Here is a 20,647-nt window from a genome sequence, read left to right on the forward strand (position 1 = left end):
CAACACTTATCAACTCTAGCACTTTGGAGGAACAACAATGTTCACCGACAAGCAAGTGACTTATGCACAGTCATTGGTATCTGGTACACTGACAGGATATATTGTTCACCAGCACTTGTAATGACATGGAAAACATCTGGTTATGTCGAAGACATTGTTTGGACACTTTGCCTTGGATATTTGTTCATTGGCATATTCGTATTTACATATTTGTTGTTACCGGCAAACAGGTCCAGGTTATCCACCAATAGGCTTATCTATTCTAGATCAGCACGACATGCTTTGGAGATGGTTTTGTTGTTATTGTAAATGCATTAAGCCGACATGTTGAATCAGATATTGCATCGGTTATTGATTTACTTATAATTATTTTATTGTAATATCTTTTAGAGCCCACCTACTAAAATTGGTCTTAGGTTATGGTATATATGTAAGATCTTATTTGTAAGATCAATATGCAATAGGGATAAGGAATTGTTAGAAGGTATATGCGAGAATAAGAAGAGCTATACATGTAGATATCATTTGAAGGTGAAACAAGGTTTTTGTAATGACAATCAGAACTGATGAATACTAAGAGGGGGGGTGAATAAGTATGCCAAAAATTACTATACTTAAACACTTTACTAGTCTAGCAGTAAATCGATAAAACAGTTTAGCAGACAAACCAGTTAGCACGCATGTAAACCAAATAGAAAATAATGCATTCACCCACAGAAGCACAAAAACCATAACATAAGAGATTTTGACGTGGAAACCCAAATGGGAAAAACCACAGTGAGATGAAACTCACAAGTAACTATCTACAAAGTAGGAACCAGACCGGTTAAGGTCATACAATGTTCTTTACCAGAACAGATCCTGTTAGGAATCTCAATCTTTGTTAGGAGATAAGTTCGATTAAAGACTACCTTGCTAGAGGATTTTAGATCCATAGATGTGAACCACCTTGTTAGAGGATTTACAAAAGGCTTTATGGGCCTACCTGGTTAAGGGCTTCAAACTTGTTGGAGATATGAGTAATCAATAAGTGAGTGATCTAGAAAATAGCATAGATTGCTTGGTTAGATCCTTGATAGCTTGTTCCTAATGCATTCCAGCATTACTTCAGTCTTCAACACATTCACACTCTGTCCTCTCTCACAGACCTGAAATTCTCTTCTATGATCACACTTACAAAAATTCATCAACCATCTTAAACCCTAGACATGATGTCCTTATAAAGGAATCTGATTTCATGTCAGTCCAATAGGATTACAATACAATTTCCTAGGTTCAATGCATCTAGACATATTTGGTAACATGACACAAAAAGCACCGCCAAAGTGTCAGCACCGCTAAACAATCAGTGGATGGTAACTCATCACAAAATGCTGGTTGGTAACTCATCATAGAGTATTACCGGTTCATACAAAATACTGGTTTAAGAAAAATACCGGTTGCCGGTTTGACAAAATGAAGATTGGGAAATATGAGTTGTGCCACTTAGTTCCTTCGTACCACTTGAGATCCTTGAACTGCTTGGGGTCTTCATACCATTTCAGATTAGTAAACACTTTCTGCAAAACACCGATAGTCTAAAGACTATAATACATCATACTGGTTGGAACAAATACCAGTTGAGCTTTAACTCATACACACAAAAAGTGGTCTCAAATCAAGTGTGTGTCCATCAATGACAATCACAACATCAATCATCAAAAATGCCAACAATCTCGCCCTTTGGCATTGATGGCAACAATTAGGAAAATTTTGACATCTAAGTGTTTTACAACAAAAATATGCCATAATCAAAATTACTCCCCCTAAGCATATACACTATCCCTTTTGCACAAAATACAATGTATACTATTCCTTAACAGAAATAACATGAAAGTATACATCAAAACATCAAAATCTATATACTTCTCCCCCTTTGCCAACAATGACAAAAAAATTGCAAACTAACCCCTGTTTCATGAGTATTAAAATAATAAGTGTGTTTATGACAGTAAAGAGTAAAACTTGTCAAAAATTGATTTAAAGTCTTGGGAAAATTGCTTCATGGATAAGGACCATGAGTCAAGTAGGGAGGTAGCTACTTCTTTCTCTATCTGCATCTGGGGGACCTGTTCTTCCATGGCATCTATCATTCTCATCTCTTGAGTGACCATTAGGGCATCAAGATTTAGATAGCATTTCTGGAGAATTTGTAGTCTTGGTAGTAGGACCAGTTGAAGTTCCTATAGATTTCTTGTCCGGTTGCTTATCTCTGCCTCTAGTCTTGTAGATTGGAGTTGAAGCCGGTGAACAGTTTGTCCATATGTGGAGAAGGAGTCATATGGCATCTTGAAGGTACTAATAAATGATTGCATATCAGTTTGCAGTTTGTCCTTTTGAGTGAGCACATCATCATAGAATAAATGAGGTTGGCAAATCTTGCTGAGTAGTAGATTGTCCTCATTCATTGCATCTCTAATATCTTTTTGTGCCTTCTGGAGATCAGACCAGAGCTCTATTAACTTTCTCACCAAGGCAGTGTCCAGAGCCTTTTGATGTTCCTTCTTGGCATTTTCTTCTGCAACCTCTTCCAGGCTTTGTACCTGGTCTTCTACAACTATGCATAGGAGCTTCAATTGTGCAAGTGAGGAATTGGTACTAGGAAGGTTCGTAATGGGTATCAAACTGGTAAGTGTTTCCATTGCAGTTTGGATAACAACTTCCTCCTTTTTCCTCCTTAGAGCATCCAATCGCTCTTGAGCAAGCTTGATGCTCTGCAATAGCTCCGATTCATTTGTAGACTGGAGGTCAATAGGACTGGTAATGTTAGTCAGTTTAGCTTGACTACCAGTTGCCATTGGGGTCTCCACCTATGTGCTTTTTACCACTGCTTCCTTGTCCTTGGCTTTTTGCTTATCTTCTTGAGCCTTCCTCTACTCCTCTTCTTCTTTCATTCTTTTCTCTTCTTCTTGTCTCTTCTCTTCATCTTTTCACTTCTTCTCTTCTTCATCTTTCTTCTTCTCCTCTTCCTTCTTCCTCTTCTCCTCTTCCTATTTCTTCTCTTCCTCTTTCCGCTTCTCCTCTTTTTTCTTTTCCTCTTCCTTTTTCCTCTTCTCCTCTTCCTATTGTTTCTTATTTTCCTCTTCTCTTCTCTTCTTCTCCTCTTCTTTTCTCTTATCCTCTTCCTTTTTCCTCTTTTCCTCCTCTTTTATTTTATCCTCTTCCTCTTTCTTCTTTTTCTCCTCTTTTCTCTTATCCTCTTCATCTTTCTGTTTCTTCTTTTCTGCTTCTTGTTTCTTCTTTTCTTCTTCTGCCTTCTTTTCTTGTCCTGTTCCTTCTAATGGTGTATCCTGAGTAACATTTTCACCATCTAAGGCATCAACATCAATGGGGTCCATTTGTTCTGTGACTGGTTCTTCTTCATTGTTATACACCTCATCCGGTTTGCTAGTTTCTGGTTCTTGCTCAGCTTTCCTATTGGCTTCAGCCACTTGATGCATCTTTAGAGATTCTTGAGCATGAGTATGTGTATCTTTTATCACTTCATGAACCTTTCCTTCCAGTAATAGGAGTCTTCTTCTTCTCATGAAGAAGAGACCTTTGTATTTATTCATAACTTCAAAAGTTCTGAATTTGATACATCAGGAAAATGTTGAGCAAATATTTCCTCCCTCATTTCATGTTCCTTTTCTATGGCAATGTGCCATTTATTGTCTAGAGAATTATACAAAGAATCTGGTGTCTCAGATCTAATTTTTGAAGGCGACTGGTCATTAACACACAAATACTTAATGATTTCTTGTTCAACTTCTTCCTTTTCATCATCATTGAAGTCATCAAAACAATCAATTAAATCATTCATCACTTTTCTCCTAATATTCTTTATAGTTCTTTGACAATGTGTCAAAGGTTTGTAAGAAGAAATATCAATATTTACCGGTGCAGATGATGCTGGTTCATTCTTTGTCTTTTTCTTTGTTTGCCTAATCTTCTTAGGTGGTTCTTCTGACACAATTTTTTCTAAGTTTGGTGTATTGCTTTTTGTCTTCTGCATCCTCTCAAAGACTTTGGCAAGTGCAGCTTCCGGTTTCTTCTTAGTTGGTGACGGTTTGGTCATTTTGGGACTAGCTGCAGTAACCGGTGCCGATGCTGAAGGCACTGCCTTTCCTTTCTTTTTTGAGGGTTCTACAACCATTGTAACCCTTTCTAAATAGGTTCCGATTCTCTTTGTCTTAGGATCAAGGGGTGAGGTGATTAGGGTAGAAGCATACCCGTCCAGCATGTCATTCATTACCTCATAGCCCATAGGCTCCACTTCTTCCTATCTAGGCTCAACGGCCTCCATTATGCATTAATCAACTTTGATGGTGAAGCAGATGTCTTCCTCATAGTTTTTGACTAAATCACCAGATATTCTTATCCTTTGGCTCATCTTGCATCTGAGCTCATCAAAGTATTTTTTTAGTGCTTCTGGATAGCCGGTTCCAACCGCTTGTAGGCTCTCCTTGATTTGTTTTGTCATCGGTTGGTCAGCAAACCACTGAATGTCACCTACTCTTGGAAAGTAGCCTTGGAAGTAAAAGAACAACCCAACCAGTAGTTGTTTGAACTTGAATCTCAGTGCATTGTCTTGTTTGATTGACTTAAGATTCAACATAAGTTGTCTTTACATACAAGAGCACAGATCAAACGATGCATCTTCCTTGATCATCCTGTAAGTGGCATTTACCACTGCAGCAGAGACATAATTAATTCTGCTAGCAGAGAACGTCCAGTAACCTATCACCATGCAAGCATACTTGACCAGATCATCCTTGATTGAGTTGATGGTCATTCCGTGTGAGTTGCTCAATGAACTGGTGAGCTTGGACATTACAGTCTTGCTGACCTTCCTTAGGGCTGGCACTTCCCCTATGTTACAGAAACTGGTGATGACATGAATTGCTTCAGGTGTGATATCATGCGTCTGCTCTAGGTACATCTTATCACCGTGTACCCTGCTTAGAATAATGTGAATGTGATCATCCAAAAATTCTTCAAGAAAGTAAACTGCATTTTGAAGTTTCTTCTTTTCCAAAATGTTGAATTCTGATTTAATCTTCTTATCCTTTCCACAAAACAAGCTCAGCTGGGAATGGATTACAAGAGACCCTAGGTCTTCAATTTTGTAGTCTATGTAGTCAGAATTGCCTTCTTCTACTATTACACCAACAGGTACTTGAGACAGGGCATTGTATTTTGACTTTCATTGAATGAAATCCATAGAATCAACAGTTGTACTAGAGCTATCATGAGATGCAGAAGCCATGATAAATGAAGAATTATGAAAAATACCTTTGCGAATTGAAATTTAGGGCTTCGCAATTTGAACTTCTCTTCACACTCCTTTGGTTGCAGAGATACCGCTTTGCATTCTACACTCCTCCAACAGATGTTTGCTTCAGATTCTTCTTTGGGGATTTGATAAATTCTTTGATTTGTAGTGTAAACCGCTTTCCTTCGCTCTGCACTTGAAAAACTTCTTCACTCAAAAAATGATAAGTGAGAAATGATTTGAAAATTCCTTTTAAACAAGTTCTCCACCTACCATAATAAATGCTCCAATATTAGGGTGTAAACCCTAATTTTCCTTTTACCATTTCCGGTCTTCTATCAACTGATAGGTATCACATACCGGTTAAGGTATTTTACCGATGTAAACCGGGGGTTCAAAGTATTTCACCATTTGCTCCCCCTAAGATTTTCTGATGCTTAGTTTGTCGGTTCCATGATTTCCACACTAGGTGTAGAAACCGGTTCTTCTTGCAACACTTCTGGTTTCTTTTTCCAGGTTTTGTTCATATCCGATTGAACAGTTTCAATATCAATCTTTCCTTCCAGAGTGACTGGTATGTCATCTGATATGTTCTTTCTTGTTCTGCAGAATCTGGCAATGTGGCCTAGTTTGTTGCAATGATAGCAAGCCATTCCAGGTGCTCTCCAAGGTCCATTATTCATGTTTCCATTCTTCCTCCTGTAGGTTGCAGCAGTGTGACCATGACCATGACAAATCAAATAGTTTTCTCTCCATCCAGTTGCCGCTTGATAGCCACCACTTCCTGATTGATGATTAAAGGTGTTAAACCGGTTGTGATTCTGGTTCACAAAAGGTTCCAGACCAACTCCTTGAGTCCTCTGAGGATATCTTCCAGTGTTGTTCATAACAGACCTGCATTCAGATGCTCTATGTCTAAACTATTACATGCATAACAATTACTATTGAACTTATTGGATCTAGGTACATTGTTTATAAAGTAAGGAAAATTATTTTAGGCTTTGCTCCTACACACATTAGTAGTATGTCCTTCTTTAAGACAGTTAAAGCAAATAGGTTTGAACTTTTGCTTACCTTTACCTTTGAATGCTGGTTGCTTCTTTGATGCTTCAACATTTGCACCAAAGGTCTCACCTTCCTCATCACCGGAGTAACCAAGTCCATTAGTATTCTTGATAGTTTTGGCCGATTTAAGCTTTTTCTCTAGCTTAACAGTACTCTTGTTGAACTTAGCAAGTATTTCCTTTGACTCAGAGAGTTCTTTGGAAATAGCAGCATTTGTTTCCATCAAGTTTGCATTCTCGGAGATGGCTATGTTTAGTTCTCCTTGCATGTCTTCCTTTTCCACTTTGCTTGCATGGAGTTGAGAGGTTAGGGAACTGATTTCTTGCTTCAGTTTGGAGATTTCATGATCTTTTTCTTTTACCAGATCTTCAGCTTTCCTCCAGTTCTCAAGCTCTTGGCAGATTCGAATAGTCAGTCCTCCCAACTCTTTTCTCAGGTTGGAATTGGATTCATTCATCTTTTCTACTTCTTGAATTAGGGCTTCCATGTCCGCTTCATCATAAGAACTATTTTCAGATAGCTCCATCAGTTTTTCAGCATGTTCTCTCCTTTTTGCCTGAGAGGCCTTATATTTGACCATAAGATCATCATAGGCTTGGTCAGACTGAGTGAGCCGATGAGTAAGTTCCCTCATAGTGTATTCCCCCATATCTCTTCCCAAGTGGTTAGACTTATAGAAAGGTTGGTTCTGATACCAATTGATGAATACTAAGAGGGGGGGTGAATTAGTATGCCAAAAATCACTGTAGTTAAACACTTTACTAGTCTAGCAGTAAACCGATAAAATAGTTTAGCAAACAAACTGGTTAGCACACATGTAAACCAAATAGAAAATAATGCATTCACCCACAGAAGCACAAACACCATAACACAAGAGATTTTGATGTGGAAACCCAAATGGGAAAAACCACGGTGAGATGAAACTCACAAGTAACTATCTGCAAACCTATTAAGGTCAGACTGGTTAAGGTCATAGAATGTTCTTTACCAGAATAGATCCTGTTAGGAATCTCAATCTCTGTTAGGAGATAAGTTCGATTAAAGACTACCTTGCTAGAGGATTTTAGATCCACAGATGTAAACCACCTTGTTAGAGGATTTACAAAAGGCTTTATGGACCTACCCAGTTAAGGGCTTTAGACTTGTCAGAGATGTGAGTAATCAACAAGTGAGTGATCTAGCAAATAGCACAGATTGCTTGATAAAGATCCTTGATAGCTTGTTCTTAATGCATTCTAGCATTACTTCAGTTTTCAACACATTCACACTCTATCTTCTCTCACAGACCTGAAATTCTCTTCTATGATCACACTTACAAAAAATCATCAACCATCTTAAACCCTAGCAACAACCTAAAACCCTAGACATGATGTCCTTATAAAGGAATTGGATTTCATGTTGATCCAATAGGATTACAATACAATTTCCTAGGTTCAATGCATCTAGACATATTTGGTAACCTGACACAAAAAGTACTGCTAAAGTGTCGGCACCACTAAACAATTGGTGGATGGTAACTCATCACAAAATGTCGGTTGGTAACTCATCGCAGAGTATTACCGATTCATACAAAATACCAGTTTAAGCAAAATACTGGTTGCCGATTTGACAAAATGAAGACTGGGAAATATGAGTTGTTTCACTTTGTTCCTTCGTACCGCTTGAGATCCTCAAACCACTTGGGGTCTTCATACTACTTCAGATCGGTAAACACTTTATGCAAAACACCGATAGTCTAAAGACTATAATACATCATATCGGTTGGAACAAATACCGGTTGATCTTTAACTCATACATACAAAAAGTGATCTCAAATCAAGTGTTTGTCCATCAATGACAATCACAACATCAATCATAAAAAATGCCAACAAGAACTACACTGGTACTGAATCCAGCAAATGAAGATGCTATTTTGAGCAGTACATCATTATTGGATTTAACCATCCAATTGTAGTCAGTGTGACTCCTATTTGTATTTGAGCAGTGAGCTCTAGGCGCTTGGCCTTTCTACATTTGCAGACCCCATTTGTATACACATACTATCTGCAGTAGTATCATCTAATTGTGGGTAAGGTTTCCCACCATGGTTTTTCCCCTTATAGGGTTTCCACGTACAAATATTGGTGTTATGTGTTGTGGATGTTATTGTCTTTCTGTTTCATGCATTAATCTTTACCGATACTATAATTAACTGATAAACTGTCTACCGACATAAAGTTTTGTTTATTGGTATTAAGAATTAAGGCTGGTTAAGTTGTTTTTGGTTTGAATTTATTTGACAACAGATTCACCCCCCCCCCCCCCCTCTCAGTTTTCTTCAAGACCTAACAATTGGTATTAGAGCTTAGTCCTCTTTTTACAGAAGTTTAACAGCTTGAGGAGATCCAATGTCTACTAACTATTTCAGGGAGGACAGTCCTAAACTTGATGGAACCAACTATGGTATATGGAAGATCAGAATGGAGACACATCTAAATTGCATTGGAAAGAACATCTGGGATGTTACAAAGAATGGCTATACAACTCCTACATCAAGTCAACCTAATCCGCCTACCTTAGGAAAAGATGAAGAAAATGATTGCAAAGCAAGAGAAACACTTTTGAGTGCATTAGCATATCAGCAAATCATGGGATTATCATATAGATCTACTACTAAAGCTATTTGGGATCATTTGGAAACATTGAATGAAGGAGATTCCACAGTTAAAATTGCAAAACTTGAAAGCTTCTGGGTCAGTTATGAAAATCTGAAAAATGGAAGAAGATGAAAGGATTTCTGATTTTATGAAAAGAGTAAATGAAATAATTTTGGGTATTAAATATTGTGGAGGAACCTTAAGTTAAGATGAAATTGTTTCAAAAGTTTTAAGAGGATTTCCACTGGCATATAAAATGAAAGTTATTGCTATAAATGAGTTGAGAACAATGCCTAATACATCAGGAACTAGGGATACATTGATTGGAAAACTTTCAGCTTTTGAAATTGAGGAATTTGGTCTTGTTGCTACTATAAAGATATATTTAGCTTTTAAGGCATCAACATCATCTGCACCATCTTTTGACAAATCTGATTAGAAAGCCTTTTATGCAAGAGAACTTGAGGAAAGTAGGAGAGAAAATGAAGAACTTGAAGCACTATTTGTAAGGAAAATGCCTAAAGGTCTAGTTGGAAGTAAGTATGAAGGTATAACACCCTTTAAATGTTTTAACTGTAATAAGATTGGTCATATGGCTTCAAGATGCCCTGATAGACATGCTAGATTAAGAGAAGAAGCTAGAAGAACATACAAGCCTAACCCTGAATATCAGAGATACAGATTTAAGAAGAATAAAGATAAATCTTGTTATCTTGCTGATGATGGAGTCACTGATGATTCTGATGAAGATCCGGCAGACAATGGATGGGGTTTGTTGCTATAACAGAAGATGAACCAACACCTACTGTTCAACCGGTAGAGCAGGCCCTGGCAGCCAAAGTTAAAGTTAAGGATGAATGGATCATTGATTTAGGATGTTCACATCATATGACTAGTGATAAAGGTAAATTCTTGAAGTTTCAGGAATATAATGGAGGTCTGGTAAGATTTGGAGATGATAAAGCTTGTTTGATCAAAGGAAAAGGTACTATATCTCTTGATGGTAAGCATAATACTGACAATGTTTACTATGTAGAAGGTTTAAAGCATAATCTTTTGAGTGTTGGTCAGTTAGTTGAAAAAGGATTTCAGTTACAATTCAAGAATGGTAAATACAAAATTATGAACATAACTGGTTTGGAAATTGCAATCGGAAATAAAACTAGAGGTAACATCTTTCATTTGAATAACAATGAAAAGACATGCTTCATTGCACACATTGATGAAATTTGGCTATGACATAAGAGACTCTTTCATGTAAATTTTGATTGCATGGTAAAAATCAGTACTACTAAGGCAGTTAGAGATTTACCTAAGATTGTTAAGCCTCACAATCTAGTATGTAAGGAATGTCAATTTGGAAAACATGTTAGAGTATCGTTTAAAAGTATTCCAAAAAAATTCAATAATGCTCTTGACTTAATTCACACTGATTTATGTGGTCTAGCTAGAACTAAAAGCTTATAAGGTGATAGATATTTCATTCTAATCATTATTCTAGAATGTGTTGGGTTACTTTTCTCAGAGAAAAATCAGAAGCACTTGGGAAGTTCAAATTATTCAAAGCAATGCAGAAAATGAAACCGGCTAGAAAATCAAATGTCTGAGATTAGATCAAGGAGGTGAATTCACATCTAAGGAATTTAATACATTTTGTGAAGTGAATGGAATCAGAAGACAGTTATCACCACCCTAGACACCACAGCAGAATGGAGTTGTAGAAAGGAAAAACAAAACTATCTTGGATGTAGCCAGAAGAATGTTATCTGAAGCAAATCTACCACATGTATATTGGAGAGAGGCAGTAAGCACAACGGTCTATACATTCAACAAAGTTCACATCAAAGGAGAAACCAATAAGACCCCTCATGAACTATGGTTTGGTATTACTCCTACTCTTAAATATTTTAGAATATTTGGAAGTAAATGCTATATTAGAAGAGATGAGTCTATTGGAAAATTTGATCCTATAAGTGATGAAAGAATATTTCTTGGTTATTCATCTAAGAGAAAAGCATATAGAAGTTTTAACAAGAGATTGCAAAAAATTGTTGAGAGTACAAATGTGAAGATTGATGAACAGTTTAGAGGAACTTCAAGGTATATAGACTTTGAACCGACAGCAGAGATACTGACAAATGAACCTACATTGAATCCACCGGTACAAAATGAAGATCCAGTTACCCCGGTATCATCTGCAAATTCCACTGTAACTAAGAAACAACAGCAAATGAAGACACCCCGGTATGTAAGACTAAATCACTCTGAAAATTAGATAATTGGGAACAAGTATCAAGGAGTTATGACAAGAGGAAGAATGGAAAATGAAGAGGTATGTCTTATTTCTCAAATTGAACCATCATCAATTAATGAGGCATGTGAAGATAAACACTGGATTAAAGCTATGGAAGAGGAACTAGAACAAATTGAGAAAAATAATACATGGACTTTAGTTCCTCAGCCTAAAGACAAAAATGTGATTGGAACAAAATGGGTATTTAGAAACAAACTTAATGAAGATAGTAAGGTAATCAGAAATAAAGCAAGACTGGTGTGTAAGGGATATTCTCATAAAGAAGGAATTGATTATAATGAAACCTTTGCACCGGTAGCTATAATTGAGCCAATCAGATTATTCTTGGCTTTTGCAGCACACAAGAACTACAAAGTATATTGAATGAATATTAAATGTGCATTTTTAAATGGAGATCTTGAAGAAGTTTACATTGAGCAACCTGATGGAATTTCTTTGACAGATAATAAAGATATGGTTTGTAGGTTAAGGAAATCTTTGTATGGGTTGAAGCAAGCTCCAAGAGCTTGGTATGCTAGATTGGATAAATATCTTTTGAAGATTGGTTTTTCTAAAAGTAATGCTGACAACAACTTATACTATAAAGTGACTAATGATGACATTTTGGTTATAGAAGTTTTTGTTGATGATATAATCTTTGGAGGAGAAGATGGATTATGTAAAGACTTTTCTATTGAAATGCAACATGAATTTGAAATGTCTATGATTGGAGAGATAAAAAAAATTTAGGATTGTAGATTTCATAGACTGATAAAGGTATATTCTTAAGTCAATACAAGTACTTGAAGGAGTTACTAAAGAAATTTGGGATGGAGAACTCTAAACCGGTAAGCACACCTATGACTACAAATGACAAATTATCACTAAGGGAATCTACACCTGTTAATCCAACTAGGTACAAATCTATGATAGGAGGCCTACTATATTTGTCTCAAACAAGACCTAATATTATGAATGCAGTATGTATTGTTTCAAGATTTTAGAGTAATCCTAGAGCTAATCATGAATCAGTAGTAAAAATGATTTTCTGGTACTTACAAGGCAATACAAATCTTGGCTTATGGTATCCTAGAGATGAAAACTTTGAATTATGTGCATACACAGATGCAAATTGGGCAGGAGATGTGGATGACAAAAAAAACACCACTGGCGGAGCATTTTTTCTTGGAAGTAGATTAATTTCTTGGCTGAGTAAGAAACAAAGCTCAACATCTTTATCAATGGTAGAATCAGAATATGTTGCAGCATCAACTAACTGTACACAGGTATTATGGCTTAAGCAAATGTTGAAGGACATAAAGGTAATATGCAAGGAACCTATAACTATCTATTGTGATAACACTACAACAATTGATATATCTAAGAATCCGGTACTACATTCTAAAACTAAACATGTCTCTATCAAATTGAATTTTCTGAAAGAGAATGTTGAAGAAAAAGAAGTAAAACTATTTTATGTGAATACTAAAGAGCAGATTGCAGATATTTTCACTAAGCCTTTGCCTAAGGAGACCTTTTAATATCTCAGAGACCAGCTTTGGGTCATACCCCCACTGGTAGAGACTTAGTCAGTTGATGTTTGTCATCAACTAGCAGAATTAACAGAGAAATATTTTACTCCGACTTTGATGAAGAAAGCTACTTCTCAGGGGGAGTAGTTGGCATACTGAATTGGTTGGTATTTTGTATTTGAACCTGGCTTTTGTATTGGCTTTGAAATTTTATGTCAAAGGGGGAGAGATTGATATGGAAAAACACATGTTGGAAAAACACAAGAAAAACACATGTTACTCTCAGGGGGAGAGATTGTTACTTTGGAGAGATTGATTCTGAATTTTGATTTCTGGGAGATTATTGGTTTTTTGATATTTGGCATTTTTGTTTTGGCACTTTGATGGTTTTTGCATCTTGTGTTGCCATCAATGCCAAAGGGGGAGATTATTGGTATTTTGGTATGCTTTTGTCATTGATGTCAACACCTATCAACACTTATCAACTCTGACACTTTGGAGGATCAGGAATATTCATCGGCAAGAAAGTGACTTATGCACAGTCACTGGCATGATATATTATTCACCGAAACTTGTAATGACATGGAAAACATTTGGTTATGTCGAAGACATCGTTTGGACACTTTTCCTTGGAGATTTGTTCATTGACATATTCATATTTACATATTTGTTGTTACCGACAAATAGGTCCAGGTTATCCACTGACAGGCTTATCTATTCCAGATTAGCACGATGCGCTTTGGAGATGATTTTGTTGTTATTGTAAATGCATTAAGCTAACATGTTGAATTGGATATTGCATCAGTTATTGATTTACTTGTAATTATTTTATTGTAATATCTTTTAGAGCCAACCTACTAAAATTGGTCTTAGGTTATGGTATATATGTAAGATCTTATTTGTAAGATCAATATGCTATAGGGATAAAGAATTGTAAGAAGGTATATGCAAGAATAAGTAGAGCTATACACACAACTATCATTTGAAGGTGAAGCAAGGTTTTTGTAAAGACAATCAGAACTACAATGGTACTGAATCCAGCATATGAGGATGCTATTTTGAGCAGTACATCATTATTGGATTTAACCATCCAATTGTAGTTAGTGTGACTCCTATTTGTGTTTGAGCAGTGAGCTCTAGGCACTTGGCCTTTTTGCATGTGTAGACCCCATTTGTATACACATACTATATGCAGTAGTATCATCTGATTGTGGGTAAGGTTTCCCAAAGTGGTTTTTCCCCTTACAGGGTTTCCACGTACAAATATCGGTGTTATGTTTTGTGGATGTTATTGTCTTTCTGGTTCATGCATTAATCTTTACCAGTACTATAATTAACTGATAAACTGTCTACCGGCATAAAGTTTTGTTTATTGGTATTAAGCATTAAGGTTGGTTAAGTTGTTTTTGGTTTGAATTTATTTGACAACTGATTCATCCCCCCCTCTTAGATGTCTTCGAGACCTAACACCTGATGCATTACCGGTTGGATCTATTGATTGGATTATGTTGTTTCAGTCTGAGGCCAACTTAGTTGATCATTGGATTGTGGGTTTATGTTACAAATTTATTGTATTATCTTTTAGGTGGCCGACCTAATTTTTTAGGTCCCGGGTTGGTATAAATATGATGTAAGATCTCTTTGTAGATCATGGGCATATTTGTGGGTTTATGGGTTATGGGATTATCAGTGTGTGAATAAGGTTGTAATCATATGCAAAGTTTTAAGTCGATCATAGGTGATCAAATTGGGCTTGTGAAAGAAGTTTAAGACCTCTAGTACTGAGCTTAACCAGAACTGTATTAAGGCATAGGAGATGTTATTCTTGTAGTTCACTCTTCCTTCCAAATTATAGTGGATTTATTTTGTAGTCACTGAGGGTCCTTTTGTGATGATAAGTGTGCTTTAGGTTGTTGGCCTTCCTACATGTGCAAGCCCCTCTTTTTTAATCACATACTTACTGCAGAAGTATTATTTGACTGTGAATAGGCTTCCCACCATGGTATTTCCCTTTATTGGGTTTTCCACATACAAATCTTGGCATTATCTTTTGTGGATGGTTGGTAAATGTTATGTGGTTTATATTTGTGATTAACTGTTATATCTGCTATTCTGGTATTTGGTTATGTATTTTGGTAATAAGATTTTAATGCTTAAAGTTCTATAATCTGTTAACAACTGATTCACCCTCCCCCCTCTTAGTTGTTCACTAGTTAGCTAAGTTGTTTAACAACTGGTATTAGAGCCTGGTCCTCTCTACAAAAGCTTAACCTCTTGAGGAAGATCCTATGGCATCTAATAGTTCAAGTTCATCAAGTTCATCTGCAACTATTTTCTGGAGAGAAATTCCTAGGCTTGATGGAACAAATTACAGAGTATGAAATATTCAGATGGAGAATCATCAGAGATGCCTTGGTAAGGAGATTTGGGAGATCAATGAGAAAGGATATATACCTCATAATATGGCATTTGGCAATTGTCCTCCGACAGGTTTGGATAGGGACATTGAAAATGATTGTAGAGCTAAAGAAGCCCTTTTATGTGCACTTTCTGATCAACAAGTTATGGAACTAACCGACAAATCAACTACAAAGGCTATATGGGATAAATTGGAGACTCTGAATGAAGGTGAACCTACTATTAAAATTGCTAAACTTGATAGTTATTAGGTGAGATATGAGAACTTGAAGATGGAATAATATGAAAGGATTACTACTTTTATCGAGAGAGTTAATGAAATTGTTCTAGGAATTCAGTGTTGTGGTGGATCTTTGAGAGAAGATGAAATAGTTTCTAAAGTATTGAGAGATTTGCCACCAACTTATAATATGAAGACCACTGCAATTAATGAGTTGATACCAATGGAAAACACCTCTGTTAAAAGGGATACCTTGGTTGGGAAGTTATTTGCTTTTGAGCTTGAGAAATTTGGTTCTTGTGGAGTTGCAAAATCTGAACCTACTTTTCATGCATCTACATCATCTACCGACAAGAGTGATTGGAAAGCCTTATATGCTAGGGAACTGGAGGAAATTAAGAAAGAATATGAAGATTTTGAGAAAATTGAAGCCCTATTTGCTAGAAGAGTACCTAAAGGTCTGACAAGAAGTAAGTATGAAGGAAAATCACCTTTAAAATGTTTCGCATGTAATAAGATAGGTCATTTTGCATCTAGATGTCTTGAAATGAATTCAAGATTTGAGGAGAGAGTTAGAAGATCTTTTAGGCCTAACCATGATTATCAAAATAAACATAAGTACAAGAGGAACAAAGACAAACCATGCTACTATGCGGATGAGAAAGGTGTGACTGATTATGATGATGAGTCGACACAAGATTCAACTAGTGGATCTGATAATGGAAAGGAATGGGTATTCTTGGCTATCAAGGAAGATGATCTGGTACCTGAAGAAAAGGTCATTTCTACTAAAGTTGAAGACAAGGATGAATGGGTTATAGATAGTGGATGTTCACATCATATGACTAGAGATAAAAGGAAGGTTATATCTTTGCAAGAATTTGATGGTGGTCTGGTTAGATTTGGAGATGACAAAGCATGCATGATCAAGGGAGGAGGAACTATATCATTGGATGATAAGCATGATACTGAAAATGTTTATTATGTTGAAGGTTTAAGGCATAATATTTTGTGTAGGAAAATTGGTGGATAAGGGATTTCAATTATAGTTCAAGGATGGAAAATGCAAGATTATCAACAGATCTAGATTGGAGATTGCAACCGGTACTTAGGATAAAGGTAACATCTTTCATTTGAGCTCTAGTGAGAATACATGTTTGATTGCATAAATTGATAAGAATTGGCTATGGCATAAGAGGTTATGTCATGTGAATTTTGATTACATTGTAAAGATCAGTTCTAGTAAGGTAGTTAGAGATATACCTAAGATTGTGAAGACCTATCATCTGATATGTAAGGAATGTCAAATGGGAAAGAAAATCAAAACTTAAGAAAGAGAACCGATAGTGGAAATGTTCATAACTGAATCAGTAGAACCTACATCAAAAAAAATGTTGAACCAGTTACTCTGATAGTATCATAAAATTCAATAGTAACTGAAGATCAGAGCATAGAAACAAAAAATTAGAAGACTTGTAAGTATGCTAGGTTAAATCATTTAGAAGATAAGATCATTGGAGACAAGAATAAAGGACTGATGACAAGAAGGAGGTTGGAAGCTGATGAGGTATGTTTAATTTCTCAAATTGAACTGACATCAATAATTGAAGCATGCAAAGATGAATGTTGGATAAAAGTTATGGAATATGAATCAGATCAAATAGAAAAGAATAATACATGAACTTTAGTTCCCCAGCCTAAAAATAATAATGTTATTGGGACTAAATGGGTTTTTAGGAATAAATTGAATGAAGATGGACAAGTTGTGAGGAATAAGGCTAGATTGGTTTGTAAAGGATATTCTCAAAAGGAAGGAATTGATAATGATGAGATTTTTTCTCTGGTAGTTAGGATTGAAGCTATGAGATTATTTCTTGCTTATGCTGCCCATAAGAACTACAAGGTTTATCAAATGTATGTTAAGTGTGCATTTCTAAATAGAGATCTTGAAGAGGAAGTTTACATTGAGCAGCCTAATGGATTTTCACTTTCATATGACAAAAACATGGTTTTAAGGTTAAGGAAAGCTTTATATGGATTGAAACAAGCCCCTAGAGCTTGGTACGCAAGATTGGATAAATATCTTTTGAAGCTTTGTTTCACTAAAGGTAATGCTAAAAGTAATTTATATTATAAGATCACTGATGATGACATATTGATTGTTGAAGTCTTTATTGATGATATCATTTTTGGAGGTGAGGATAAGTTTTTTATGGAATTCTTTGATAATATGAAGAATGAATTTGAGATTTCTATGATTGGGGAGATGAAATTTTTCTTAGATTTGCATATTACTCAGATTGATAAAGGTATTTTCATCTATCAAACTAAGTATGCTAGGGAGTTGTTGAAGAAATTTGGTATGGAAAATTCTAAACTGATTGGTACACCTATGGTTACAAGTGAGAAATTGACTAAGATAGATGCATCAACACTAGTAAATCCTATAAGGTACAAGTCTATGATTCAAAGTTTGTTATATCTGACTCAAACTAGATCGGATATAATGAATGATGTTTGTAATGTATCAAGATATCAGAGTGATCCTAGAGAAAATCATGAGAGTGCAATGATTAGGATTTTCAGGTATTTGCAAGGAACAACTGAATATGGTTTGCGGTATCCTAAAAATGATGATTTTACACTATGTGCATATACAGATGCAGATTGGGATGGAGATGTTGATGACTGGAAGAGCACATCTGATGGATCTTTCTTTCTTGGAAAGAAACTTGTTTCATGGATCAACAAGATTTAGTCATGTACCTCTTTATCTACTATTGAAGTTTATTATGTTGTTGCTACTACTAATTGTACACAAGTTCTATGGATGAAGCAAATGTTGAAGGATATAAGGGTGGATTGTAATGAACTAGTAGTTTTTCACTATGATAACTCTGCTGCTATTGACATATCAAAGAATATGATATTTCATTCTAAGACAAAGCACATATCTATCAAGTGTTGGCATATGTGCAGAGTATGATGACATGATGATATTGTATGTTGTCATTGATGTCAACATGCTGAAGAGTACACCAATATATTGAAGTAAGCAACTTGCAAGAGAACTAGTATGATGATGTGAACCGGTATATGTGAAAAAGTGAAGCGGTATGTTTGTCCAAGTGAACCTGTATGTGGAATGTTTTGTATCAAGGTTTCATATGGTATGACTACTGGTTGGTAGTCTTAGCTTCAAGGTTTCCAATTGAAGTGTTCTATGCCTATGTGATTCAACCGATGACATCGTGTGATGAGTTAGCACTGCAATGAAGAACAGATTGTGTTGCCACATTAGCCTTGTGCACGTGAAGAATCTTGCATGAAGGAGATTGATCCTATCTATTTCTGGAATGTGCAAAGACTCTGTAAATGGTGGAGAACACGTGATTGGTTATCAACCTCCTAGAAGCAGTGAAGAACAAATGATGGAGAATGTCTTGAGATCTGTTCAAGACTGTTCTAATCAATGCAATATGTTCAACAGTTAGGATCGAACTGACTGAATTTCTTAACCTAAATGTTTAGGGTTTAGGGTTTATGCTACCGACCTATCTGTTTCCTATAAGGTCAATGTTGTTTTTCATTTTGAGGTTGTTGGAAAATGTTGTGAGTGTATCTAAGTGCAGAGATATGTGATTCTTGCTAGACCAGATAAGAGAATAGATACCTATAGAGTGTGATTGCAGAAGGAAGGAAATAAAGTGGATATGCATTGGCATTGAAGTGCTGTTACTAGATCAATGTAATACTTGTTGACCTCTAACCACTTCAACAGTTGGAAAATCCCTTAACAGGGTAGCTTTAACCGGCTTGCTGTAAATCCTTTAACAAGGTGACTTAAAATCATTGAGTTCTTAAAATCCTCTAACAAGGTAACCTTTAACAAGGTTTAACACTTAACCGGGTGATCCCTTGTAGGATTGTATGGAAAGCTGAGTTACTGGTATATGTCTTTCACTGTATCTAACCGGTAGTAATCTGGTTTAGACCAGTGTTATTGCTTGCCAGCCAAGTACAGTGTTCTCAGTCAAACCGGTTCAAGGAAAAGTGTTTTTCTCAATACTGATTCACCCCCGCTCTCAATACCACTTTGGTACTAACAATTCATCATTGATTCATCAATTGGTATTAGAGAATCCTTGAGGTCCTCTATGTTGTAAGCTTAACTGCTTGTGGTAAAGATCCTACTCTAATGATGAAGAGGGAAGGTCCAAAGTTCAACAGAGATAACTTTAAAATATGGAAGGACAGAATGAAGATATACATCAGAAGCATGGGTGCTCAACACTAGAGCTATGTTGAGAATGCTTATGTTATCCCTACCGTTATTCTCATCGATGATCAAAAGAGAGAGATTTAGGAGAATGGGAAAGTCATGGAAGCCCTAATTAGTAGTTTATCTGACATTGAGTTTATTGATGTTTAGGATAAAGAGAATCCCAAAGAAGTACGGGATGCCCTTGAGAATATCTATGGTGGTGATGAGCATGTGAAACAAGCTAAGGAAGAAAGACTTAGGGGAAAGTTTGAAGACATGCGGATGGTTGAAGGAGAGACCATTCAACAATATGGAATAAGAATCAAAACTATTATTGGAGATATCAAGAGTGCAGGTGGCAAAATGGAAGATTACGCTGTTGTTAGCAAAGTTTTGAGATCATTATTACCGGTCTATGCAATAAGGGTTGCTGCTATTTAGGAGTTGAGGTCTATAGACAAGACAAAGGTATCCTTGGACTCCATCATTGCAAATTTAATAGCATATGAGCTAAGTAATTATGATGGCAGTATTCAAAAGAGTGAATCAGCCTTTAGAGCATCTGCTACACTATCTAGAAAAGGCAAAGAAGCTAGTACTAGTGGTAAACCAAGACAAAGTAGAGAAATGGATGATGAGGAGATCCTGATGGAATTTGAAGCTATTCTTGCCAAGAGACTTCCCAAGGGAACCAGTAAATACAGAGGTAAGCTTCCTTTGAAATGCTTTTCTTGTAACCGGATAGGACACATTGTTGTAAACTGCCCTAATGGTGACAACAATGACAAACCAAAGAGGTTCAAGAAGTTCAGAGGAGGAAACTAGAGAAATTTTTTTGTAGCAGTCGATGAAGGTGTCACTAATGAGGAATCAAAAGATGAAGAAAATGAAGATATTGTGTTTGTAGCAATCAAGGAAGATGTGTT

The sequence above is a fragment of the Cryptomeria japonica genome, chromosome 5, assembly GCF_030272615.1.
Source record: "Cryptomeria japonica chromosome 5, Sugi_1.0, whole genome shotgun sequence".
Taxonomy (NCBI): domain Eukaryota; kingdom Viridiplantae; phylum Streptophyta; class Pinopsida; order Cupressales; family Cupressaceae; genus Cryptomeria; species Cryptomeria japonica.